The sequence below is a fragment of the Delphinus delphis genome, chromosome 10 (assembly GCF_949987515.2).
Source record: "Delphinus delphis chromosome 10, mDelDel1.2, whole genome shotgun sequence".
Classification (NCBI taxonomy): domain Eukaryota; kingdom Metazoa; phylum Chordata; class Mammalia; order Artiodactyla; family Delphinidae; genus Delphinus; species Delphinus delphis.
Window position 1 is genome coordinate 10,895,284 of NC_082692.2, and position 26,144 is coordinate 10,921,427.

The 26,144-nt window shown below is 43.5% G+C and overlaps 1 long non-coding RNA gene across 1 annotated transcript in view; it reads right to left on the reverse strand.

Moving 5' to 3' along the window:
* Positions 1–2,125: 2,125 nt before the first annotated feature.
* LOC132431812 (uncharacterized) overlaps positions 2,126–26,144 on the reverse strand; it is a 29,000-nt gene continuing 4,981 nt past the window's right edge. Inside the window, exons 2-5 of the long non-coding RNA XR_009520801.1 lie at positions 20,643–20,799; positions 19,287–19,397; positions 17,739–18,471; positions 2,126–2,416 (exon numbers count right to left, since the gene is read on the reverse strand). This is a non-coding gene — a long non-coding RNA (uncharacterized lncRNA). The remainder of the gene's footprint in view (positions 2,417–17,738; positions 18,472–19,286; positions 19,398–20,642; positions 20,800–26,144) is intronic.

Genomic DNA, 26,144 nt, shown 5'->3' on the forward strand with positions numbered 1-26,144 from the left:
TCAGACCTGCTGTGGCCAGGAATCACTTCACCTTTTCTACTGACTACAGCTGCCCCTTGACTATCGCATGTGTTCCCTTCCTGGTCCGGTTACTACTTTTCCTACAGCAACCAAAGAACTGTGGGATTGTCCCCTTCCTTTCCCCACAGCTCAGGAGTCTGGCACATTCTGATGAGGCTTTGTCTAAGGAGGTGGGTAGAAGGAGGTGTCATAAAGGAAAACTTCTCCCTCCTCTGAGGAGGGAGAATCTCCCCTCCTGCTCACCTCTTCTGGGAAGCCTTCCTGGAACCCTCACTAGGTCTGGGTGAGTGAGTTGTCTTTGCTCTCTTAGTGCACTTAGGGGCAACATGCAAAGAATGGGAGTTTTAGGGCCTCATACCCCAAGTTTGGATCCCAGGGCTAATATTTATAGCAATGTAACCTTAGGCAAGTCTCTGAGCCTCTTTCAGTCTATTTCCTTAAACAAAGGGGAAAATAAAACTTATTGGAGGGTAATGGGAGGATTAGAGATAATGTGCTTTAACGTAAGTAGTACCAGAATAGTAAATACTCAAGAAATGGTAGCTCCTTTTATGATGCCAGCACTTCCCACACTGTTCTGTGATCATGTTTACCTGTCTGGCATCTCCTCAGGACTGTGAGGTTTTTTAGAGGATGTTTCTCTATCCCTGGACCTCGGAACAGAATCTGGCACAGAGGGGACATTATGTGAATGTTGTTTTTGGAAGAGTGCATCAGTGAGTCCACGAGAATGCCTGGATTCACCTTTAAGCAGGCTGACTTTGTTCATGCATCATGCAGAAAATTTATTTCTTGAGACAGATTTGAGATTAGAGACTATTCTAAACAATGAGGAAAAAAGGAAAAGAACAAAGAAATTGGATTCAGTATTTTGGTCCTTAAAGTGTAGCATACCCATGAATCATGATAGAACTCACTATATACCCATGAATCACGATAGGACTCACTATATACCCATGAATCACGATAGGACTCGCTATATACCCATGAATCACGATAGGCCTCACCATATGAATACAAGAGGTAACTGGCTACCTCACAGGCCAGGTCATGCACATTCTGTGCATTCAGACGATGGGTGCGAAATGGAAAACTGAAACACAGAAGGCTTTTTCTCTCCCTCGGCCCCCAGCATTTCTCATTTATTGGCAAGACAATCACTATTTTCCTTCTAGGTACTGTTCATGGGAAGCATTGGGATCTTAGAGAGACTTGCAGAATGAACAGTTGTTGGCATCTCCTTGGGAAGAACAGAAAAAACCCAAAGCTTTGATAGATTTTAAACTGCAGCCCTCCTGGGATGCTCTAAATGGCTCATAAATACAGCCGGTGGAATATTGCCTATGTGTATTTTCTACTTACACTCACCTTTGAGTTCTTTTCTGGCCCCTTGAGAATCAATACATACAATAACAGAATTGCTGATGTATTAATCTTTTCTGCTGATCTAAGCATTGTTTTTCCTACCAAAATGGGAATAGGGCTGGGGGAGGAAGTGAAATCTAGACCACTGTGAAAAAAATGGGGGGAAAATTTAATTTCCAGACTTCAGGAAATACACTAAGTATTTCTCTTTTTTCTAACCTCACTAAGGCATCTTGATGCAGTGCCCTGGCTGGCCCAGAGCCATGGATTTCAGATTATCACCAGCATCCTCTATCTTGGTTTTGTGACCTTCTTAAGACAAAGCTTTAGCTCCAGGTAAAGCCTGGGCCAGAAGTTCCATTAGAACAATAAGCCTCGTTCTCTAGAGCCATGGCCCCTGCCCGAGGGTTTGCATTACCATCCTGCAGCCTAGCATGGCGGAGGGACAGTTTTTAGGTTTTGAGAACTTTCGCCTGTGAGTATACTTTATTGGGGAAACTGACGGTGAACATCCACAGGTGGGGAAGGAAGGAAGAAGATCTCCACTGGAGATGAGTCCAAGAAGAAGAGCCCCGTTACCTAAATTCTCAGCGTGAAATTAGCAATGCCGTATTGTGCTAAGAGGCGTCAGGGGAAGAAGCAAAGGAAGAGATGGTGAACAGGTTCTGTTGTACCTTTGATTCTCTCCTCCAGCTTCTCTTAGAGATGAAGAGATTGATAGCAAATGGAGGGGAAAAAAATCAACTCCTTTATTTTTGTTTTGTTTTGGTTTCTCTTCCGCTCCTGCTTAGAAAACTAGTAAGATTCTGATCCTAAAGATACACAGATGAATGGTATTTGACTTCCTGCACCTCAGGGTGAGGCATGAAGTCAAAGGGCAGGGGACAGGGAGCATGGTTTCGGGGTAAGAGGGCGCTGGGCTTAAGGGGCAGGACCTTTGCTTCTTGGGTAGATTGCTTCACCTCTAGGACTCAGGATCCTCCTCTTGAAAATGGCAACAGTCACATCAGCTTCTGCCATGTAGGGACACCTGCAGCATTAACAAGAGAAAAGCAGCCATGTTTAATATAAGTTTTACACCATGTGGAGTCCTTCATAAGGAAATGAAGCCTGGAAGAAACAGTTGAACCTGGGTGCTTTTATCCTAAGTTTGATGAAGAGTGGACAGTCGTGATAGGACAGAGAGTACAAGGTAAGTCTAACAGACTGGGGGCAACTTAGCAAAGCCTAGGTGTCCCTGTGTCCCTCCATCTTAGGAGACAAGGATGCCCCTCTCCTCCGGGTATAGGGAGGGCACTCCTCACACGAGGGTTTTATGACCTGCTTCAGGGGACAGTCAGAAGGTCCCTCCTGCACGTGCCATTCCCCAAATCCTTCAGCTTCAAGTATTCAGTATGCCAAGGTGCCGTATCTGGGGGTAGCGTGTCCTGAACCCTGCCACCAATTTGTTGTGAGGAGTAAACAAGATAATGAAAAGCAGTGGACTCTGTTTTGTTTTGTGACGACCCTGGGGGAATCTCCTTCATTGTGTGAGTCCTGATGGGGAGGCAGGATTCTGGCCCCATAGGCAAACTGAGCCTTTCAGTATTCTGGGGACAGTGGCAAAGTCACTCCTGGCGGCTGCATCATGGGTCCAGAGTTTGACAACGGCAAGGTCCTAGCCAGAGGGATCCTGTGGCAAGATCCACACTTTGTCCCCACTGCTCAGCCTTCCTTGATTTCTGCCCATTTTCAGAGTTTTCGGAGCTCAGTTCTCTAGCCTTCTATTCCGTGAACTTCTGACACTGTTTCCGTACTTTCCTTTTCTGCTCACGGTTAATAAGCTGGTATCTTTTGTTTGAATCGAGGAACACTGACCATTGCAAATGTGAAGTATGTGATACAGCCAGAGCACACAATGGGGTGTTCACCAAAGCAGACACTCAGTACCTGGTACCTATTGCTATTATTAGCCTAATGGCATATGACTACCCTCGGCATTCCAGGAATTCATATTTGATGATTCAACTATTCAGATGTCCATGGTGTGTTATATTTTGCTGGGATACCAATTTAAATTGCCTTCGGAACACACACTAGATTATTTCTTAATTGTTTGATATTTTTACAGGGAACATATAACATCTGTAATCCTCAAAAATAATAACTATATTTCCATTAGAAAACACATGACTTTGATTTGAATTATATAGACCCGTAAGCAACAAAGCTTTGGTGATTTACTGACCTCAAATTAATGACTAGCAGGCCTAGGTTATAAGAGGCAGAAATGTGTTCTGTAATTATATTCTAGAATGGTACCCCATGGGTGATCAGGATCTTCTGGTAGGATGGACCAACTCTAAAGAAACTTTAGTGGTTAAAGAAAGACAGGCTAAGAAAATAAAGTTTAATATTCTGAATTAAGGCCTGGGTTATAATCTATATTCAACGAATAATCTACTAATACAGACACTCGGTCCATTATCAAGCTTGAGCATGTATGGACCAGTACCAGAGCATCTTGTCAGTCAGCCAGGTCCTTGCTCCTCAAAGGATGGTCCCCAGGACAGTAGCATCAGCATCGCCAGGGAGTTTATTAGAAATGCAGACTCTCAGGTCCCATCCATACCTACTGCATCAGAATCTGTATTTTACAAGATTCCCCGGTGACTCATAAGCATATTAAAGTTTGAGAAGTATTGATAAGTAACTTAGTCATTAACAGCTGGGAGAAACGTCAGGGCTAGTTTCCCCAAACTAGATGGCGATAAAATTTACAACCCATTTTCAGGCATCAGTGATTTACTCTGGGGTTGCTAACCTAAGCGAGTACTGTACTCTTTAAGGAGGTAACTCAGGAAATTCCTGTCTTACCTCCTATAAAATTATCATTTTTCCATGTTTTTTTCCCTTCAGATTGACAGTCTGAGGGGAGTAGAAACCTCTTTTCTGCTTTATCTGCCTCTGGCTTGAAGCGAGAATGTAAAGGGCAACAGAGAAAATAACCTTAAATTGTCTACATCACTGAAAAGTAGTGATTTCATCTTTTGGGGTGGGACTGGGTCAGCTCGAATCTTACTTATGCCATTTGTTCAGGACAAGAGGTTTCTGCACGAGAAATAGCTGAGTATAATGGGGAGAATGGATTAGATCCTGAGGAAGCCGTTATCATGGAGTGTCAGTGAATAAAATTAACATGTATTTTTAATAAGTCTGTAATTACTAATTCTACAATAGACCATATGGTCTGTTCGCTTTCGTGGACTCAAACACTTAAGCCCTCAAATGCCGTTTAGTTTTAAACACACACACACATCCACACACCTCTCCCCCTCAAAGAAAACAAAAGAATTGCATTTCGAGCTCCGTGACATTTCCTTAAGGAATAAAAATTCAAATTACTATCGAAGCCATGACTTTTACACTTGTGTCTAGAAAGCACAGCGACGCGTTTTTGCTGTGCCTTGTATCTTGGGCTTCTCTCTTTGTGACTTGTTGACTCAATAGTGTGGGCTGAAGGCATCCTACCTGTGCTAAGTTTTCAGCTCTAAGTGCTGATTGTGAATTTTTGAGTCAGACCTGGCATTGTTATTTAAATGGTTCACTGCATGTTTTTCATATTAGAATTCCATTAAATTGAGAAACAAAGAACCCTCTGCTGCTTTCAAGAGAAAATACCTTCATTTTCCCACTTCTAGACTGTAAGTATTTTTTAGTCAGGTCTTTTTATAATAGTCTCATGAACATATTTTCTGAGACGTGCATGCACTTTATGACTTCATTTGGGTTTTTTAAAACTTCCGATTAAGCAATGCCCCTAAAAATGTTTTCTCTACTCTGAAAGGCTGCAGGAAGCCTCATGTGGCTCTCATTGCCTTAGAAGGGTTCCACAAAAAATTGCTATCTTGCAACATATTCTTAAGAATGGGGTAATAAATGCCAGCATTAGGGGGACAAATCAGTCCATTTAAGATGACGGTGTATTTTGAAAATTCATTAACTGAATTTTTAAAAGTCAGTCTGATCACTATGGACAATTTCACCTTTTAAATAAGCAAGAGATGTAGCGTTGATGAACGGGATTTGGATCACCCAGGCTCACAGCTTGTTCACGTCGGGCCTTGAGCTGGAAATTTAGCAGAATTCTCTGCAATTTGGAAAGACCCATTTCCAGAGAAGACCTGGTAGACAAGGCCTCCATTTACCTTTCTTAAGTTTCTAACCCAGTGTTTTCAGCAATCATGAAAGGGCGACCAGATTTAGGGCTTAGGCTGTCCTGTTATAATCGTTTCCTTTTCATGGGATTGCACACAGTCACAGGGTAGGAAGAGGTGCTAAAGATACCTGTGCCATGCCCGGTATGGGGAGCCCCTGGGGACCCCGATTCTTGGGTTTCGCCTCTTTGTCCCCAGCACGTGGGCAAGTCCAGGACTCAATGTATCTCTTATCTATGGAGCAGCTAGAGAGTCAAAGCTGCAACCTTACATTAGTGCCTCCCTCTTAGGACCATCTCTCTCTAACTGGAGCTTCTAACTAGACATCTGATTCTTCCTTCATATTTGAGAGAGGAGCTTCAGGAAACCACTAGAGAGCTGGACACATATCCTCTGCAACTAGGAACTCATGGAGGATTTATACCAGATTCATCCCTGGGAAGAGCTTCAGTGACCTGTGGTCACCAGAAGGAGGGCTGAGTCATGGCACTCCCCGCAATGGCAGGCAAAGCTACCTAAATCCTAGGGACCTGAGATGCAGCCCAGTTTGGTACTGTTGGTCTGGGGCTGTTGTAGATGGCATCCTGCAAGCATTTAAGAGTCGAGAAGAGAGAACGCGTAAGAGTGCCCACAAGAAAAAGTCAACTTGAAACGTCTGTACGGTCCAGAGATCACGATGCCATCATACGACAGTGTCATTCAATTAAGAACTTTACTATCTCTGTTTCCTTTCCTTTCTACCCCAAAGGGTAGAAATTGTAGCCAGTGGATGGTGGGAAGGTTGACCAGAAAAGGTGAGAGCCATACCCTCTCCCCAAAGAAAGGCAGTACAGTTGCTGGAGAAGGAGGCGTAGTATCTCAGTGGGGTTCAGGATGCCCTAACCCCAAATATGGCACCTTGGCATAGTGACTATTTCCAGCTGAAGCAGTTTGAGAAACCAGCAGTAGTGGGAAGGTCACTCTGACCTTTCCCCACCCTTCTCCCATGAAATAGGTCCTAAAGCTCTCAGGTGAGAGGAGCCCTGCCCGTACCTGGAGGAGAGGCGCATCCTTATCTCCAAAGACAAAGGGACTCCGAGAAAAGTCTGAACACCCAGGCCTGGCCAGTGTCCCCCAGTTCACTACCCTTACCTCACATTCTTTAACCTTATTCCTCCACGACTGTCTACTCTTCATCAAAACCAGAACAATACTCAGGGCTGTTTCTTCAGGGCTTCATTTCCTCATGAAGGCTCTGTGTCACGTAAAACTTACAGTAAATAAATTTGCTCACATTTCTGCTGTTAACCGGTCAGTTTCATGTTCAGACTCAGACAGGGACTCTAAGAGGACCCTGCAATCTTCTCCTCTCCTGCAATCTTACCGTGGATACTGAGGTTGCTCGGTGTACTGGGCTGCACACCATTTGTTACTAAATTAACGGAGACATGGCTGAGATTTCAAAGGAACGCGTGATTTTTTCCATTGCCTGAGAGTAAACGGAAAAGCCACGGGGCGTGGAGTGTCCTCACTTTTATTCCCAGACAAGGCAAAGTTTCCCTGCTGGGTGGTTTAAAAGAATAAAGGTGTCAAAAATATTACACCCCTCGAGAACTGGGTGATTGGTAAAGTGGTTGCATGCTCTGTTTCCACTAAACAGAAACCCTTGGGCTGAGAGCAGATATTCATGGAATCCTTTAACAAACAGTTGTTGGCACATGGCACTTGGATAGCACCGGAGAGTAAAGATCGACACACCCTACTCTTTGCCCTCAAGGAGCTGATGATCTACTGGGGAATGAGGACAACTGAAAATGAAGATGACTTTTCCGTGTGCTAAGTGCTGCTACAGGGTACCCAGAAGCACCTGACCTCTCTCAGAGGATGACAGACAGCCTTCCACTGGAAGTTAAGCGGAATTTGAGACTCGAGGTACCAGTAGGTATTAACTGGCAACAAAGAAGAAGAAAAGAAAGAAGGTACAGGGAGGATAATCGCGTTCTGGGCAGAAACAACAGCAGAGGGTGAAGCCCACAGGTAGATGAGCAGGGGCAAGAAAATTGGGAGCTGTTTATTTGCTTGGAGTGTGGAATTCAAGGGGAGGAATAGCAAGAAATAAGGATTGCGAGACAGGCAGCATCACATCAGGAAGAGGCGCATAAGCCGTACTCAGCTGGGATTTTCATCTTGGGTCCATGTCAGTTTTTAGCAAGGGAAGGATCAGACTTGCACTTCTGAGTAATTTCTCCAAAGCAGAATAATAAGAAGAAAATATTAGGTCCTTTAATCACGTTGTTTAAAATTGCGCCCTTTAAATTTTTCTCGTTCTGTATGCTGTTTACACATGCGCTTAATACGGTAGCAATAGTACGTGCCTGTCACTTATAAATATATGCACATTTGAGGATGCAGGGACAATTGCTTTAGAAGGGTCTCCCCTGCTGCAGTAGATGACGGTGTGGAACGTGGGTTGGAGGGCAGCAAGGGTGGAGGCAAGGAGACTAGTTAGGAAGCTGTCATGCTGATTGAAGTAGGAACGACAATGGCATTAAGGATGCAAGGAAGTGGCTAAGTATGAAGCCGGCTCTAATGTCACTTCAGGCTTGCACGTGTGATGGTTCCATCAGAAACCTCCGCACCCACAAGCGAGCTGACAGATGAGGGGGATAAGGAGCACAGGATGTCAGAAGATCCAGGTGTCAAGTCCTGGTTTCCTCACTTAATATGTGATTTGGGCAAATCATTTACTTTCTCAGCCTTTGTTTCCCCAACCATAAACATCGGGCTATTGAAACATGGCCTCACTACTTCCTGGAGCGATTGTGTTGACTCAGGAATAACAACTAAGAGGTGATTCTGAAATCAGTGAAGCACTGGACACACACTAGACGTTATTCCGTATCTATCATTATTCCATCATAGAAAGATTCCACAGGTACTGATTTCCGCGTGCGCGTTGTCAGGCTCCACCTCTAATTCTAACAAGGGAAACAAATTACCCTGCCACTTAGTAAAAGCCAGCATCGTGTGACAAAAATAGAAATAAATAGGTCCGGAGACCAAGTTATGCCCTTTCCTCCCTGGGAAGGGCTGAGACTCAGTTTCCTTATCTGTGAATGGGGAAGAATGGCATCTCTCCTGCCTACCTCTCCGTTTAACTCAGAGGGAGTTGTGAACACACACTGAGCTGAGGCCAGGAACTCTCTTCGGCTCTGCCTTTCCCACAACTTCCCTGGGTGACCTCTAACAAGTTACTTTCCTCATCTGCAAAATGGGCAGACGATTTGTTTGACCTTTCAGTTATGAAATAGCATTATTCTATTAAAGATGAACGATGAGGTGAGATGAAATACAGAGCACGTTCATGACAACTGTGTATTAATTTTTCTGTTTTGCCTGGTTCGGTGGGGAGGAAAGGATGAATACGTTGAAAGGGGAATAAAAAGTTTACCACTAGAATTATCTGCACATTAACCAAGGCATGGAAAATGGAAGAAGCTGTGAAGATCTTCTCAATATGCAGAGCCACCAGGCAATCAGTGACAATAAAACTGTGAATTCAGCAATTCCATGCTGGGTTTTAATTTTCTGGCACTGGTGTGCCCATTATTTAAGCATGCATTTGGGTTGGTGCCAGCCTGCCCCGCTTCCCCACGGCGAGGGAGGGGTGCTGAGAAGCTTCCCCCATCACACACCAGTGGGCTCGGGACTCCCACAAACCCGCTACTCTTGAAAGGTCAGGAAAGGGAGGTGGCACAGCAGACTTTATAAATGACAAAGGGAAGCTGGGGGAGAATTGGTGAAAAATGAAGAGTGTGGAAAAGGAGGGAAGAACTAGAAGAAACAGGGGAATAGAATTAAGGGGAGGAAGGAGACAAGACCGTGATGGTCAATGCTGTTTCACGGACAACAAGAAAGGGAGAAATTAGGTGTCAGAATAAGGTATGAGAAGAGGATGGAAGATGGGGATGTACAAGGACTGTATGGTCCAGATCCCTTTCTCCTCCCTGGTCAAGGATGCAGTCAGGTGACGCCTCCAGCTGCAGAAACTTTGCACCTGCCCGTGTCAGTGCTGAGTCTCTTCCTGGCACCTTCCAGCCAGCGGTGAGGGTCTAGGGCTTTTGCCTAACGTGAACCCTGCCCCAGAGCTCCCCGCTGGGCTAGCTGAGGCTTTCTCAGAGCTGCCTTTACATGGAGACTCTTCCTACTCAATCTCCCTTCCTTCTCCCCGATGGTGGTTTGTTTTATACGCCAACCTGGCCGGTTGACGTATAAATAGTCCCCAGTTATATAATTACACTAATCTAGGTGGTCATGTGAAGGTACCTGGTACATGTGGCTAACGATCTCTAATGAGATGATTTTAAGTAAAGGAGATGAACTTCCACAACGTGGTTTGGGTCTCGTCCAATCAGTTGAGCGCCTTCAGAGAAAAAACTGAGGTTTCCTGGAAAAGAAGGAATTCTGCCTCAAGGCTGCAGCATCAACTCCTCCTAGAGTTTCCAGCTTGCCGGCCTGTCCTACAGATTTCAGACTTGTCAACCCCCCCAAATCACATGAATCAATGCCTTAAAAATAAATCTCTTTATATATATAAAATATATATATAATATTTATATATTATATATATATAATATTTATATATTATATATAAAAAAAAATATATATATATATAAAGGAGATATATATATAATATATAGCTCTCCTATTTGTTCTGTTTCTCTGGAGAACCCTGACTCTTCTTTTACAAGCATCAGACCTGTAGTCTGATGGCTCTCCCTACTCGCTCCTGCCACCCCTTTACCTTCCATGTTGTTACCCCAATAAATCTCTTGCACTCTAACTCCATCGGCCCTCTACTTGCTGAAGAAGCCAAATGCAGCCTGGACTCTCCAGACTATGTCCTCAATTCTATTTTAGAAAATCTGGGCATAATTAGCCACAGGAGCTTATAACACTTGAGTGGGAGGAAAAGAAATAGAAGAAATATAGTGTAAAAAGAGAAATGAAAGGAAGGACATAGGCTAAGAGAAACATGGGGTCGCAGCTAGGAGACGCATCAGGGAGATTGCCTTTCCCCCCAGAATGCAGCAATGTCAGATCTGGATGTTGATTTTAAAGCCCAGGGGCTTTTTGCAAACAGTGGATTGGGAAGACACCAGGCAGGAAAGGAGAGGAACAAACACACACTGGTGTTTGTCTCTTGTTTGCTTTTGCTTATTGGAGAATCCATTGAAAATGTATATTTCCCCTTTGCCAATTGCATCTCTTAAATTACCTTACTTAAGAACACACACAAAAACAGTATTCATCGCATCTGCTTCAATTTTCTCCTCAACTTTTACGGATTCCTCTGCGTGGCTTCTTAACAAAATGAGACTGAATCGTAGAACCGTCTGCTATTGCACAGATCATTTTTTCCCTTAGCTGCTTTACTTGTGGTTTATATAGAGAGTAACCTGGATGGGTTGATTCCAGGGACCATCTGTGATACAGTGATGAGGTGAAGACAATATGACCGGAGCAGTCCGCTGTACGAGGCTGGGAAGGAAAGGGCAAGTGCTAATTAAAGCCGCCGGACCTGTATCCTGGCACAGCATTACCTGACAGCCTCTGAAGCTGGATTTTCATTTCTGAACTTGTGCTGACTTCCCTTAAATCTGAAGAGCTCCCGTTCAGTCATTCTTCCATCCATTTCTTCGACAGTAGTTAACTCAGGGCCCAGCAGGTGCTGGATGCTGGGGAAGAAAACCAGCATCATTGCCGGCTCACAAGCCTTCCGGTTCTATTGGTTGGTGAATGCTTACGAGGCCGACTGTGTTTCTGGGTTGCTTCTTTCACAAAGGTGTGGCTAAAGCCAACTTTAAAAGCTTCCGTGTCCTTCCGCCAAGGGTTGTTGTGTGGCAGCCATGCAGAGGCGGCATATCGAGGATGTCGCTTGGTCCACATGCTCAGGGAAGAAACCACAGGCCTTACTGGCACCACGGTCTTTTTTGTCGAAAGCCAGTTGGCATTAGCCGCTGGTCTCTCCTCAAATGGACGGAGCACTTGTGGGTGGAGCAGGGTGTACTGCTCTTCTACCAGCCAATGCAACTCCTGCCATATCTCAGTCACCAAGATGCTGTCCCGAGGGCATCCGAATTTCTTATGCAAATGACCTTTGCATTACCCTGGTATATTAGAGAAACAGAACCAGTAGGGTGTGGGACTGGCAAGTGCAAAGTCTACAGGGCAGCCTGGCAGACTGGAAATTCTGTCAAGAGTAGGAGGTGCAGTCTTGATTCCAAAGGTGGTCTGGAGGCAGAATCCTGTCCTTTCCGGGGGACCCGAGTTTTTTCTCTTAAGGCCTTCAACTGATTGGATGAGTCCCGTTTAGGAAAAGGATACTCTGCTTTATTCAAAGTCTACTGATTTAAATGTTAATCATATCTTTAAAACACCTCTACAGCTGCACATAGACTGGCATTTCACCAAACAACTGGGCTCCACAGTCTAGCCATGTTGACACATAAAATTAGCCATCACTCCAGTGAATTCCAATTGTAATATTTGCCAGCCCCCTTCTTGGATAGAGTGGGGGTAGGTTTCAGTTTTTATTTTGTTGATTGTTTCTTTTGCTTTTTAATTTGATGAAGTCCCACTTGTTGATTTTTGCTTTTGTTGCTTGTGCTTTTGGTGTCATATCCAAAGAATCATTACCAAGACCAATATCAAGGAGCTCTCTCTTTATGTTTTCTTCTAGGATTTTTATGGTTTCAGGTCTTACATGTAAGTCCTTAATCCATTTTGAGTTAATTTTGTGAATGGTGTAATTTAGGGATTCAAATTCATTTTTTTGTTTGTGAATATTCAGTTTTCCCAGCAGCATTTATTGAAGAGACTATTCTTTCCCCTTAGTCTTCTTGGCTCCCTTGTCAAATATTACTTGGCCATACGTGCACTCTCAATTCTGTTGCATTGGTCTACGTACCTGTTTTTATGCCTGTACTACACTGTTCTTGTTTTTTTTTGCGGTACGCGGGCCTCTCACTGTTGTGGCCTCTCCCGTTGCGGAGCACAGGCTCCGGACGCGCAGGCTCAGCGGCCATGGCTCACGGGCCCAGCCGCTCCACAGCATGTGGGACCCTCCCGGTCTGGGACATGAACCCGTGTCCCCTGCATTGGCAGGCGGACTCTCAACCACTGCGCCACCAGGGAAGCCCTACTACACTGTTTGATTTCTATAGCTTTGTAACATAGTTTGAAATCGGGAAGGGTGATGCCTCTAGCTTTGTTCTTTCTCAAGATTGCTTTGGCTATTCAGGGTCTTTTGTGGTTCCATATGAATTTTAGGATTACTTGTTCTATTTTTGTGAAAAGTACCATTGGAATTTTGACAGGGATTGCACTGAATCTATAAATGGCTTTGGGAAGTATGGACTCTTTAACAATATTAACTCTTCTGATCTGTGAACATGAGATATCTTTCCATCTTTTTATGTCTTTTTCAATTTCTTCTGTCAATGTCTTAGTTTTCAGTGTATAGGTCTTTAACTTCCTTGGTTAAATTTATTCCTAAGTATTTTATTGTTTTCAATGCTATTGTAAATGAGATTGTTTTATTTTTTCTTCAAATAGTTTATTGTTAGTATATAAAAAGCAACTGATTTTGTATGCTGATTTTGTATCTGGCAACTTTACTGAAGGAAAATATTAGTTCTAACAGTTTTTTTTGGTGGAGTCTTTAGAAGTTTCTATGTATAAGATTATGTCATCTGCAAACAGAGATAACTGTACTTCTTCCTTTCTGACCTGAATATCTTTTATTTCTTTCTCTTGCCTCATTGCTTGGCTAGGACTTGCAGTGCCATGTTGAACAGTAGTGGTACCTTTCAACTACTATTGAGAGTGGGTACCTTTTTCTTGTCTCTGACCTTAGAGGGAAAGCTTTCAACATTTGACCATTGAGTATGATGTTAGCTGGGGCCTGTCATATATGGCCTTTATTATGCTGAGGTATGTTCCTTCAATCCTCAATTTATGGAGAGCTTTTTTTTTTTTTTTTTTTTTGGCTGTGTTTGGTCTTTGTTGCTGCGTGTGGGCTTTCTCTAGTTGTGGTGAGTGGGGGCCACTCTTCGTTGCGGTGCGCAGGCTTCTTGTTGCAGAGCACGGGGTCTAGGTGCTCAGGCTTCAGCAGTTGTGGCACGCTGGATCAGTAGTTGTGGCTCACGGGCTCTAGAGCACAGGCTCAGCAGTTGTGGCGCACGGGCCCAGCCGCTCCCCAGCACGTGGGATCTCCCCGGACCAAGGCTCGAACCCATGTCCCCTGCACTGGCAGGCGGATTCCCAACCACTGTGCCACCAGGGAAGTCCCCTATGGAGAGCTTTTATCATGCAAACATGTTGAATTTTGTCAAATTCTTTTTCTGCATCTATTGAGATGATCATATGATTTTTATCTTTCATTCTATTAATGTGGTGGGTCACATATATTGATTTGTATATGTTGAATCATCCTTGCATCCCAGGGATAAGTTCCATTTGCTCATAGTGTATGATCCTTTTAATATGCTGTTGAAGTTGGTTTGCTAGTATTTTGTTGAGAATTTTTGCATGTATATTCATCAGAGATATTGACCTGTAATTTTCTTTTTTTGTAGTATTCTTATCTGGCTTTGGTATCACAGTAATGCTGACCTTGTAAATGAGTTTGGGAGTGTCCCTTTCTCTCTAATTTTTTGCAAGAGTGAAAAGTATTGGTATTAATTCTTCTTTAAATATTTGGTAGAATTCACTGGTGAAGGTAACTGGTCCTGGGCTTTTCTTTTCTTTACTGGAAATTTTTTTGATTCTTGAATAGAAGATTGAATCAGTAGATTTTCTATTTCTTCATGATTCAATCTTGGTAGGGTGTATGTTTCTAGGAATTTATCTATTTCCTTAAGATTGTCCAATTTGTTGGCATAAAACTATTCTTAGTAGTTTCTTATAATTCTTTCTATTTCTGTGGTGTCAGTTGTAATGTTTCCTCTTTGATTTATAATTTTATTTACTTGAGTCCTCACTCTTTTTTCTTAAGTCTAGCTAAAGATTTGTCAATTTTATCTTTTCAAAAAATAAACTCTTAGATTTCTTGATCTTTTCGATTGTTTTCTATTCCTTATTTCATTTATTTCTTCTCTGATCTCTATTATGCCCTTCCTTCTGATAAGTCTGGGCTTAGTTAGTTCTTCTTTTTCTAGTTTCTTGAGGTCTGAAGTTAGGTTGTTTGTTTGAGCTCTTTTTTCTTAATGTAAGTGTTAATCGCTATAAACTTCCTTCTTAGAACCGCTTTGGCTGTATTCCATACATTTTGGCATGTTATGTTTTCACTTTTATTTGTTTCAAGGTTTTTTAAAATTTCTTCTATGACTCACTGGTTGCTCAGGAGTATTGCTGCTAACCTTTTATGTGCAAATTTCCAATGTTTTCCTACAACGATAGAGCCACAGTGTAGATAATATTTTGTTAACTTGATATTTGCACTTGGTCACATACTGTGTGAATTATTCCAAGATAATATGTATATATTTCTCTATAACAGCATTCTTAATTATTATAACATATTGTATTGCATGAATATACCATTGTTTATCCAACCAATCCTCTATTGATGGACATTAAAAGAGTTTCCTAATGTGCCCCTATTTATAAACAAGTATACACTGATTGTTTTCAGTCGTACATCTTTGTCCATTTGTCCAAACATTTCCCTCTGATAAATTCCTAGGGAGCGATTACTAGGTCAATAGGTGTGCACTGTTTAAAAGGCCTTTGGTGCCTATTGAGAAACTGCTTTTCAGGAAAATACACCGATTAATACAAGGGCTATTATTTTAATAGCATATGTTTATCAGCTTATATTGGTTCCATATGTTACTGAATACCTCTGAATCCTCTATTTCCAAAATTAAATTTGGAAGAAAAATGTTTTTAATCCTGGGATAATAAGAATAATTTTTTAAAAAAACAAAAACAGCTTAATCCTACCACTTTGGCTTTGCAGAAGATTCTCTTTATGGACTTTTTTAAAAAATGAAGTATATTTCTTTTCATTGATGCACCAGTCTACTATAAAATGGAGACTGCGTTACCTAGGTGTATACAGATTTAAGAAGCAGATAATTTCTTAAAGAATATATGTATGTTGATGGCGTTCAGAGCACACGACCCCAAAATATGGCAACTTGCCATACTGAGCATTTTAAGCTGAAGGGCATAGAAACGGCAAATGCTGGAAGGATTCTCTGACCTCCCCCTTCTTCCCTGATGCAGGTCATAAGACCCTCCCATGGCAGGTGGCCTGTCTATACCTGGAGGAAAAGAGCATCCCTATCTCCAAAGATGGAGGGACCCCCCCCCCCCCCCCGGGGAATCCAAATGAAAAGGCCTTGCTGAGTTTCCTACGGTTTCCTACGGGTATCTCATACTCTTTTCTCCTATTACGCTTTCCCACAACTATCCACTCTTCATCAAACCTGGTATAAAACCCTCTGGTTTAATCATTTTTTTCAGGTCTTCATCTCTTTCTGAAGGCTCCTGTGTCATCTAAAACTTCTATGGAGTACATCTGTATGTTTTTCTCTTCCTAATCCTTCTTTTGTTAGTCTAATTTACAAATCCCCAGCTGGAGAATCTAGGAGGGAAGGAGAAAAAGATTTTTTTCCTCCCTTACATGTACATGAACAGAGTGGATGATGCTGCTTAATGTTTGAGGACTGGAAGGCTGGGTGAAGTAAAGTACAGCGATAGAGTAATCAGACACCCCAGTTCTGGACTCCACACATTCGATACTTTTTTAGTAGAGATAGATTCTCCACAGTCATCAGTATTACAGCACTGCGTCAATTCAGATTGTAGAAACTCCACAGCCAGACTCAAAGCAAGTCCAGGACAGCAGGCTAGCACTCACCTGAGTTGATGTGCAGTTCTCACACCTACACATTGTCAACACTGAACTTCCCAGCCTCTTCTGGCTGCCGTAAACACACACCAAACACACACCCACGTGGCTAACTGCAAGAATCACCTTGACTTTGTCTCGAAAGTCACAAAAGTGACTTTGTTAATGACTCAGCACTTTTGATCAATTATAGTTAGAGGCTCGATACATGTGTGTTGCATTGAATTGCTCAGTGTTAATTGTCTCGTCCTTAGGTGTTCACTTTGTAAGCATAAATGGGATTGACAACCTGACATTTTTATTCATGGGTACCTGACAAGATGGAAACCAAAGGAGGCAGAATGAGAAGTGTGGTTAGGGGCCAACTTTGTTCACGTCCATCAGGGGGTCAGAGGGGTGGAGGGAATAAAAGAGATCGATGCATCTTAGCATAAGGTTAGTGTAGCCTCTGAACGGCGGTCCTGTGATCTAAGAGCAGCCCTGTCTGCCTTCCACTGATAGCAACCACACGCATTTCCTGGGAGTCGAGGACAGTCACGGCACACGCACACACAAATTTCAAGGCAGGATTAAGCTGGAGGTGCAGTCCCTTCTGCCCCCGTGATGCCTCACTTCTAAGCTGTCATCGCACACCTTTTAAAATCCTAACGCCAACGTGCCAATTAAAAGCCTAGTTTGCAGTGGGACGATAGAAGGCAATGTGGGTTTCACTCTTTTCCAGCTGAACAAAAGCAATGGCTTTGCTCCTCGAGCTCCAGGGACAATGAGCTTTTTTTGAATGGTCCCTGCACCACACACTTCCCAGCTACAGTCACTGGCTAGGTAGGTAACAAAAGGGGAGCAAATGGTAATGAATTAGAATTTGCAGAGTTGAGCAGCTACCGGGCGAGGGAGGGCTCCAAAGAACAGCAGAGTGACCTGTTCCATTTGTATCACTTGTTAACCAAAATTGTCAGTGACTCTTGGAACACTTACCTCCTCCCTGACACCAAAACCCTACACAGCACAATAACTCTAGAGCCTCCCCCCACCACGTTATTAATCACGTTCACGGTGACTTCCTTCGCAGGTTACAGCGTCAGCTGACTCCCAGACACTCCAAGGCGAACAAATTGAAGCGGCTCGCGCTGCTCCATGTCTATTCATGCAGCCGGTTCATCTTCCCGAAATGCTTCTCCACTTCCAATTGGCATTCCAGCCATGTTGCATATATTTTTTAAAAGCCATCTTACAGGTCAATAATGTTAAACTCTTACCCATGACAATAATTTCCTCTTGTGCAGTGTGTACAGACACAGGGAAGGTGCGCACACGGAGCGTGCGTGTGAGCACAGGCACGGAGCCCTTTGGTCTCTCTCTGCATTGTGCGGCCTCTCTTCCTATTGTGTTTCAGCCTTTTACTGGCAGTCTCTTTCTCCCGCGAAGAGAGATTACAAATACAATCCTAGAATTGCAAATAGAACAGTGGATGCTTTTTGTTCAGCTTCCGGTCCAAGTTGTCACCGCCTTTGTCATGATAATGAGCCGCCAGAATTCCATAGCCTGGATATTCTCTCCACTCCTCCTGGGCACTGAGGGCCTAAATCTGGATGAGTTTCTGGTCTCCTTGCTCGCTGCCCCTGGATGAAGGTGGCTGGAAGAGTTGACCGGCTTTGAGATAACCAAGGGTTCTAAGTGGAAGGAAGCAGTTCACGGGCGCTTTTGAAGGGTTCACATCACGACCTGTACCCACTCGTGGAAGCCTCATCTGGAAAACTGAAGCGTGAATACGCACCCGCCCAGTTTTTCCGTTGGGTCTTGAAAAAGGTGGATGGATCTTCCACCCTAGGTGAATTTTCCCCCATCGTGACAGAGCAATTTTCATCGTTCATTCAGGGGACGTGTGTTGAGTCCCTGAGTGTGTGGAGTGCCTGCTCTGGCATAGATGTGCTGGTGGGGACAGACGTGGCAGGCCAGAGAACGAAGGCACACGTGAATCCGTATTTATGCCTGCACACAGCGCAAAGAAACAGAAAACTGAGTTCACCTCTACATGTCACTGTTATGTGACTCTCAGATCAAACTTCACCAGTGAGAGCCCATGTATAACAGCCTGTATGCTAATTAGCAAGCCACAAATTCACCAGTGGAGACCCATTTCTGACCTTGGCCATGCTCTTTCAAAAACTGTCCAATATTGATCAAGATAAGATAACGGAAGTGCATTTGTAGTAGCTGGACTTCCCAATGAGAACTCTGACTGCTCACCCCTAACAAGTAAATTTCTGTTAGAGCACCTCCTACACTTAGGTTGTGAATTAAGCTAACACATACATGATATCCCATTATCTATGCTAAAGCACTTATAGCAAATTACAGACATCGGAACAGTTTACAAGATGATCCGATCTATACTTGACTCTGACATGTATGAATAATTTACTTCACCAGTATTTCATCAAAATTGTGCGCTGCTAATTAGATGGAGGGTTTTTGTGACAAAGCACAAACTGCTGGGGTGGGTGGTCTGTGAGGCTGTAGAACATAAAAGGGCTTTTTATCCCCCCAGCAGATGGGGTCCCCCAAGGATGAAAGAGGCTCGGGAGCGACTTAAATGGGCCTCAGGGCTGTTTGTGATTGAAGCTAAGTGCTAGCTGTGATTAAATTTATGTGAAGTACCTAGCACAGTGCCTGGCACTGAGTAGCTGCTGGATATCTGTAAGACGTTTTTTCCCTAGAGCTGGGTGTGCGTGGTTAGAAAATCACTGCACTGAGATACCTGGTACCATCTCCAAGTAGGTGTGACTTTTAGTTCAGTGACTCACCCTCAGTTTGTACTCAGAAATCATTGATGAAGCCAAAAACAGAACTCAGAACCTGGGTTCAATTTCTAGTCAATACGTCCTCTTGCTGGGATGCCAGCCCTCCGCAAGCACCTTTGCCAAGAGAGAACAAGATTATCAGAGAAACCCAAGTGCTCTGGTAGTTTTTAAACAGCCAGCTCTTGCTTCCTCTCCAAATATACTTTGCTCTCATACTTGCAATTTCAAAGTAGCTAAACACAGAGGCCTCCCTCCCTCCCTCCCTCCCTTCCTTCCTTCTTTTTAATCCAGTCACCTCCAGTATCAGGCTGGGGATTGGGCAAGGGAGGAAGGAAAGAAAAAATAATTTTCCCTCTGCCCTTCTGAGCTCTTAGCTGGGGCCTCTGTAATAAAAGACAGATTAACAAGAGAAAAACAAACAGAAGTTTATGAGCTTGGGTACCTCATGTATACATGGGAGATACCAGGGGAAAATGAGTAACTCAAAGGGGTGGCTTAGAATTCAGGCTTAAATATCATCTTAATAGGGAAAGGGGAGGGCAGATGCAGGGCTCCTAGGGGAGAGTAAATGATGTTTAGGAGAGATGGATGGGCTCTTAGAAGAATAAGTGGGAGGGGATGACCATTTGTGACAAAGTTTGTCTGGGTGTGGTGTCAACTTCTACTCTTCCCTCCTGGGATAAGAGTCAATTTTTCCTGGCTGATCAAACTCCCAGGGAAGGGAGGGGAGGGGAGGGGAGGGGAGGGGAGGGGAGGGGAGGGGAGGGGACTCAAGTGATGGAGTTCCTTTTGGAGGATCTGTCTTTAGGCAAATAAGGGGAGTTGAGAGAAAGCCTCTCCCAGAATCTGCTGTTTTTCAAGTGCCGACAGCTCGCAACAGTCAATGTGCCGGGGTGGCATGTCCTGAGCCCCTGCAGTCATATTTTGGGGTGGCATATTCTGCTACCCTTCAAAAGAAAAGAAAAAAAATGTGCTGACTTCTTTATCGCATGTGTGTGTGTTGGGGGCACAAAAGTGGCAGGAGGTGGGGATAGAAGAAGGAGCACAGGCTCATCTGGTGCTAAAATAATCAATTGTAATTTGAGAAGAGTCTGAAATATGGCTGGCACGGCATTGTTTTTGTTTGCTTAAGAAGACGCCGAAGAGGAGGAAAAAGTTTTTCGGGAGCCTCTTAGGGTGCCTGATTGGGTGTGAACCTTAAATCAACAAAGACAGATGAACCGGAGATATGTACACACACGTATTGAGTATAAGGTTTATACGACACAGGAGCTTCATAAGGAAATGAAGACCTGAAGAAAGTGAGATCTGGGTGTTTCGATGCCAGGTTTGATGAAGAGCACAGACATGGAAGAATACCTAGGACAACAGGTATGAGGTCAGAGTAGTAAACTGGGGGACGCTTAGCCAGGCCTGTGCATCCCAATTCTTCTTCGCATCCCTTTTTCTTTGGAGATAAGGATGTTCCTCTCATCCTGGTCTAGGGAGGGCACCTCTCACAGGAGGGCTTTATGACCTGTTTCAGGAAAGAAAATCAGAGGAAAGGTCAGTGTGACCTTCCTGCAACTGCCGTTTTCTCAAACTCCTTTAGCTTAAAATATTTAACATGCCAGGTGTTGTATTTTGAGATAGCGTGTCCTGAACTCCATCCACACCCTTACTCAACCGATGATTAAGAGACCTCAAGACTCTGCTTTCTCTGACCACAGCCTCCTGAATTATCAAGGCGAGAACCATGGCGGGGATCGACTTTACATCTGCAAATACTGTTATTCCACAAGGTCAAGGCCAGCACTGCTTTCTAACAGCTGTTAGGCCCTCAGCTACATTTCCTCACGCTTTGCCTTGGCCCGTAGCCTAAAAAATGCTAGGAGTAGCATTGTCCTTTCTCCCCATCCCATCCCCTCCTTCTCTCCACAGTTCCCCTCCCTGCAGAAAGGAAACTCCTCTGTTTCGCTCAGAAGTTTCTCAAAAGCTACAATGCAAATCACCCTAATCTTTTGCTAGATGAACAATGATGAGTCTAACCTCCTAATTAACATTGTTAAAACCTGCTAACAAAGGACATTTAACAGTATCTTAATTAGGAAGGATTTCCAATTTGTGATATGGAGCATGTTAAACAAACAGGGCACAAGTCTCTTTTTGTTCCCGGGCTCGGCAGCCAGAGAGATTACATGATATGATGCAGCATGTTCTGCATTTGCCACTTATCATTCTATATCCTTTACACATTTGCGCTATATAATTAGTGTCGTGGCTAATTTTACCTGTGTTATTGTTTGCACTGTAATTTGGAGAGAATAGAGTGGGTGATGCCGGGTGATGGAAATTGGGGCAGGTGTCTGGTTCTCCCTTGGAATAACTGCGGCTTCAAACGCCTGCTGGAAAAGACCTCGGCTAACAAACAGAGCAAACCTGGGGGGCCTCCAGGCGCAGATAATGGTGTACAAGGTGAAGGACCTTTTTGAGTCATTCCAAATAAGTATGTGGATGGCTAACCATCTTAGTCTCCCCTCCTCTTCCAAGCTCTTACAGCTTACTTTAAAAGCTCCTATTATCTATCATTTAATTATTAAAAAGTGTCTACTCTGTTTTCATAAATTATCTATGTGTTAGAGATGTTGGCGTATGAGGGAGAGAGTCATGGAGATAAGGGAGGTTCCAAAGCCAATTATCCCAGCTGGGAAGATTTTAGAATACAGTGGGACCCTTGAATTATTCTGTACTAGATCTTTAAGGATGTGTGTGTGTGTGTGTGTGTGTGTGTGTGTGTGTGTGTGTATGTGTGTGTATATATGTGTGTGTGTGTGTGTGTGTGTGTGTGTGTGTGTGTGTGTGTGTGTGTGTGTGTGTATGTGTGTGGTTAGAGTGGATGGGGGCTGGCGGTGGGGAGGAGGAAGGGTTAATAGTTCCTCTAATAAGTCCTGTTTTATTATCTCATCTATTTGCAAGGACATCCTTACTGTTGGATCCTTTTCCGGGTGTCTTAACTTCTTTATCTTGAAGACAGGAGAAATGCTTGGAAGATATTACCAACACCAAATGTTATCTGGAATTACCGTTTATATAAACTACATCATCTAAAGTAAATGAGAAAACATAAGAAAAAGGCTTAATAGCATGTCTGGCACATAGTTAATATTCAATAAATTGTAGCTGCAATAAACTATGTCATATTATAAAGCTGTATATACTATACGATGACATCTTGGGTGCATTACAAGTCGATGGCGCTATATACCGTACATACTATATTTCATATAGTATGTAATCTAATCAAATGTTCAGAGGCTATTTCTAGACTCTGGTCTAAGTCCCTGAATGGTCTCTTCTATGAAGACATCAGGCAATAGACCAGAGGTGCAACTTCCTACTCCCAACTTGCCAGGAACAACCTCCAAAGATTATCCAATAAGATAGAAAACAAAATAAAATGGAGGGAAAAAAACTTTACAGTTAAATAACTGTGGTCCGAGCCCGTATTGAAAAGTTGCTGACCTTGAATTGGCATCTGTTCCTTCTCTCCCCTCCTTACATTCCCCCCTCCCAGAAAAAACCAAAACCAAACCAAACCAAAACAAAACAAAATCCCAAAAAGCCCCTAGTGCATGCCATGCTTACACCCTTACCTAGGGAAGGGAGAGCTGTACTGACAATGGTGCTGTAGAGCGGTTCCCGGTAGAGATAAGAAGCATGGTGAATGTGCCTTCTCTTACAAAGCTTCCTCATAAAAATTTTTGTTTAAAGAAAAATACTACTCCTAGCATCATCCTCTCCATCCCCATCTCTGCAACTTCTACACACACACACACACACACACACACACACACACACAAATGTAAGGGAGAAAAAAAATCCTTTTCTCTATCCTTTAGGTTCTGTCATTAGGGGCCTGCAAATTAACTTGACAAAAGACAGATTAGCAAGGGAAAAGACAGATTTTGATTCACAAACATACAAGAGAGTTCACAGAAAACATGTGATTCAAAGGAGGTGGTTAGAATTTGGGGCTTATGTGCCATTTTTATAGGGAAAGGAGAAGGGAAAAGGGCACTTATGAGAAAACAAATGACTTTTAGGAGAAATAAGCAGGCCCTTAGGAGAATAGATGGGAGATATTATAGTTTTATGACAATGCCTGTCTGGGTGTGGTGCTGACCAGAAGGTCTCTGAGAAGAGGAGGTAAGAGTGGCTCCCAGGGAGGGAATATAACAATTCAGTTATCTGCAGAGGCTCTGTGTTTTGGCAGAGAAGGGATTTCAAATGCCTTTAGCTCAAAATAATTCTTATGCCAAAGTGGCATATTTGGGGTGACATGTACTCTTCAATGACACACACCAAAGTGGCCTAATATACTACTATTGGGACATATATAGGTAATGTTAACACTTAAGAGTTGGAAGACACCTTAGAAATCACCCCCTGCCTTGTTTTATAAATTAAGAGAAGGGAGGCTCCCAGAGGGAAAGAAACTGCCTCAGATTTCCTTATGTTCAAGGGGAGACAAGGATGAAACCCCTGGAGCCCAAAGATCCCCAGGGTCTGCTGTCCCTGAAGGCAACAGCTAAACACAGTTCTCATTTCAAAGAGAGACTGGAAAAAAAAAGACACAGGAAGAAGGAGAAAGACCTCTTGTTCATCAAGCTTCGGTCGGTTTCTGCTCATTTCTGAAAGGGTGGAAAAACTAAGATGAAAGCAGTTCTCCTGTAGAGGGTGAGGGAGAAAAGGGGTGAGAAGAAAAAAAGAGCTAATTTAAATTGACATGCTCTTGTGATTGCTTGCAAAAACAATCACTTTTTGATGATACAGCAGCATTATCCGGAGAAGTAATTTATAGACACCATTTCAAAGCGGGGGGGGGGGGGGGGAGGGGGGGCTGGGGAGTGGAGATCTTACAAAACCTAACAGCACAGAAATGCACGACGCAGTATTGCTTAGGAGAAAAAGAAATAAAACAGTAAACTTCTCCTGCACTTCCTATGTTGAAAAGGTTTGACTGTAAATCCTGATTTTGACATTCATCCCAGATCCATTTTAGAGGCAGCCCACAGACTCAACAGGGCGAGGGAAAACCCTAAATCATAATTACCTCGTAAAGGCCAAGCCTGTTTCTCTGAATGCTTGAGAACTGCTGTAGCTTCTCAAAATATCATAAATCTGTTGTGTTCTCTCCTGTTTTACTTAACAGCCAATTAATGTTACTGTTTAAAAGAATTAAAGCCATGGCTTGGAAGAGGGCGCGTGTTGGGGGAAAATAGAGGTCTTTAAACTTTGACTAGCGCCCAGATACTGTTTGCAAATGGGCCCTCATTATGGAGCAGCTCATTAAAAGACTCGGCCGCGGAAAAATCCTGCCACGGTGCACATCCACTGATGTGATCTTGTTCTTATTAGCATACTGGAAAGGAAAACATTTTTCAACACAATCTTGAGTCGGTTTTAATATCCTACAGGGTGACATCGGACGTGATGGTAGGAGGCCTTGCTCCTCTCTTGCAAGTCCTCCTGCGAGAGAAGCTTTGGGCCACCCACACGGCCAGCGTAATTAGGGGGAGCGGTAGGATGGATCAGAACAAGGCAGGCACACAGCCCCAAAGGGTCCTGATGCCATCAGTAACTCTGGACCCCAACACAGTCTATGACTACGCCACACGTTTCCAGATAAAGACAATAAAATCCTTGTTTGTTCTCCGAGGTCTCACTAAGTCATTCCATCAGTTGTCACCCTAAATTCTCAGCAAATACTGAGACAGCTGGCTGTGGGCACTCCTGGGCACTGCACGAAAACCAGCATGAACAGATGCTGAGTTGGGAGCATTCAGATTCCCAAACTTATCTCCCACTTAGCTCCTTATCGGGAAAATGAAGATGCCAGTAACCGCCTATGACCTGTGTGGCAAAAATATTCTAAAACGACTTAGACGATTACTTTTGTCAAAAGAGTCCTGAACCGAAGCAAAGGAAAAGCGAGATGACACGGACACCCAGGAGATGGCCAAGAAGCAGGTGACCCTTTGAAACTGGGACGCAAGGAGAGAATGCAGCTGGATTTAAGCAGAGTTGGAAGAGCATGTGCTTAGGAGCCAGACTGCCTTGGCTTAGATCTCATCTCGGCCCCATATATATGGCAGGAGGCAAGTTACTTAACTTCCCTGAGCCTCAATTTTCCCATCTGTAAAATGGAGATAAAGTGGAGTCTCACATGTGAGATAAGACGGAACAATTGAAGTAAAATATCACATATATCAAAATTTTTTCTTGACAGTATGCTCCAAAATGCACCTATATGGTTTCTCTTCCAAAGTCATCTCCCAAATCATCTCTCACTGGGTCTCACACAGCTAGATTTTCCTCCAACAGTGGAACAGATAAAATCCTGGCCTCAGTTTATGAGCCATTTTGGAAGAAAAAAACTGTATTGCAAATTTAGGCACTGAAATCAGTCTTGGTGCTCCGAGATGCTAAACACCACTGGAGGCACCCTGGTAAGAGAGAGAGTTTGAGGAAACACACATCTTCTGTGCACTCTGGTGCCTGAGTTCACGGAGTGAAAGTGGGAGCAAAATCACTTGCACCAATTATATTAAGTGCAATCTCTCTCTCTTCCCACTCCACCACCACCTTCTTCTCTGGGAAGTACACACAGTTTAATTTCTCTAGGTTGAATAAATCAAATACATGCATCATATAACTCCACTGTAATTACAGACACACCTCACATGATTGTTGTGAAAGAAAACAAAAAAGTGAGAGGGTTAGTGCTTGTCAAGGGTACAGCATGAGACTTGGTGTGTGTTCAGTCAATACTGAGTACTGCTTTCCTCCCTCACATTTGTAGAAGCCCCATTATGACTATTT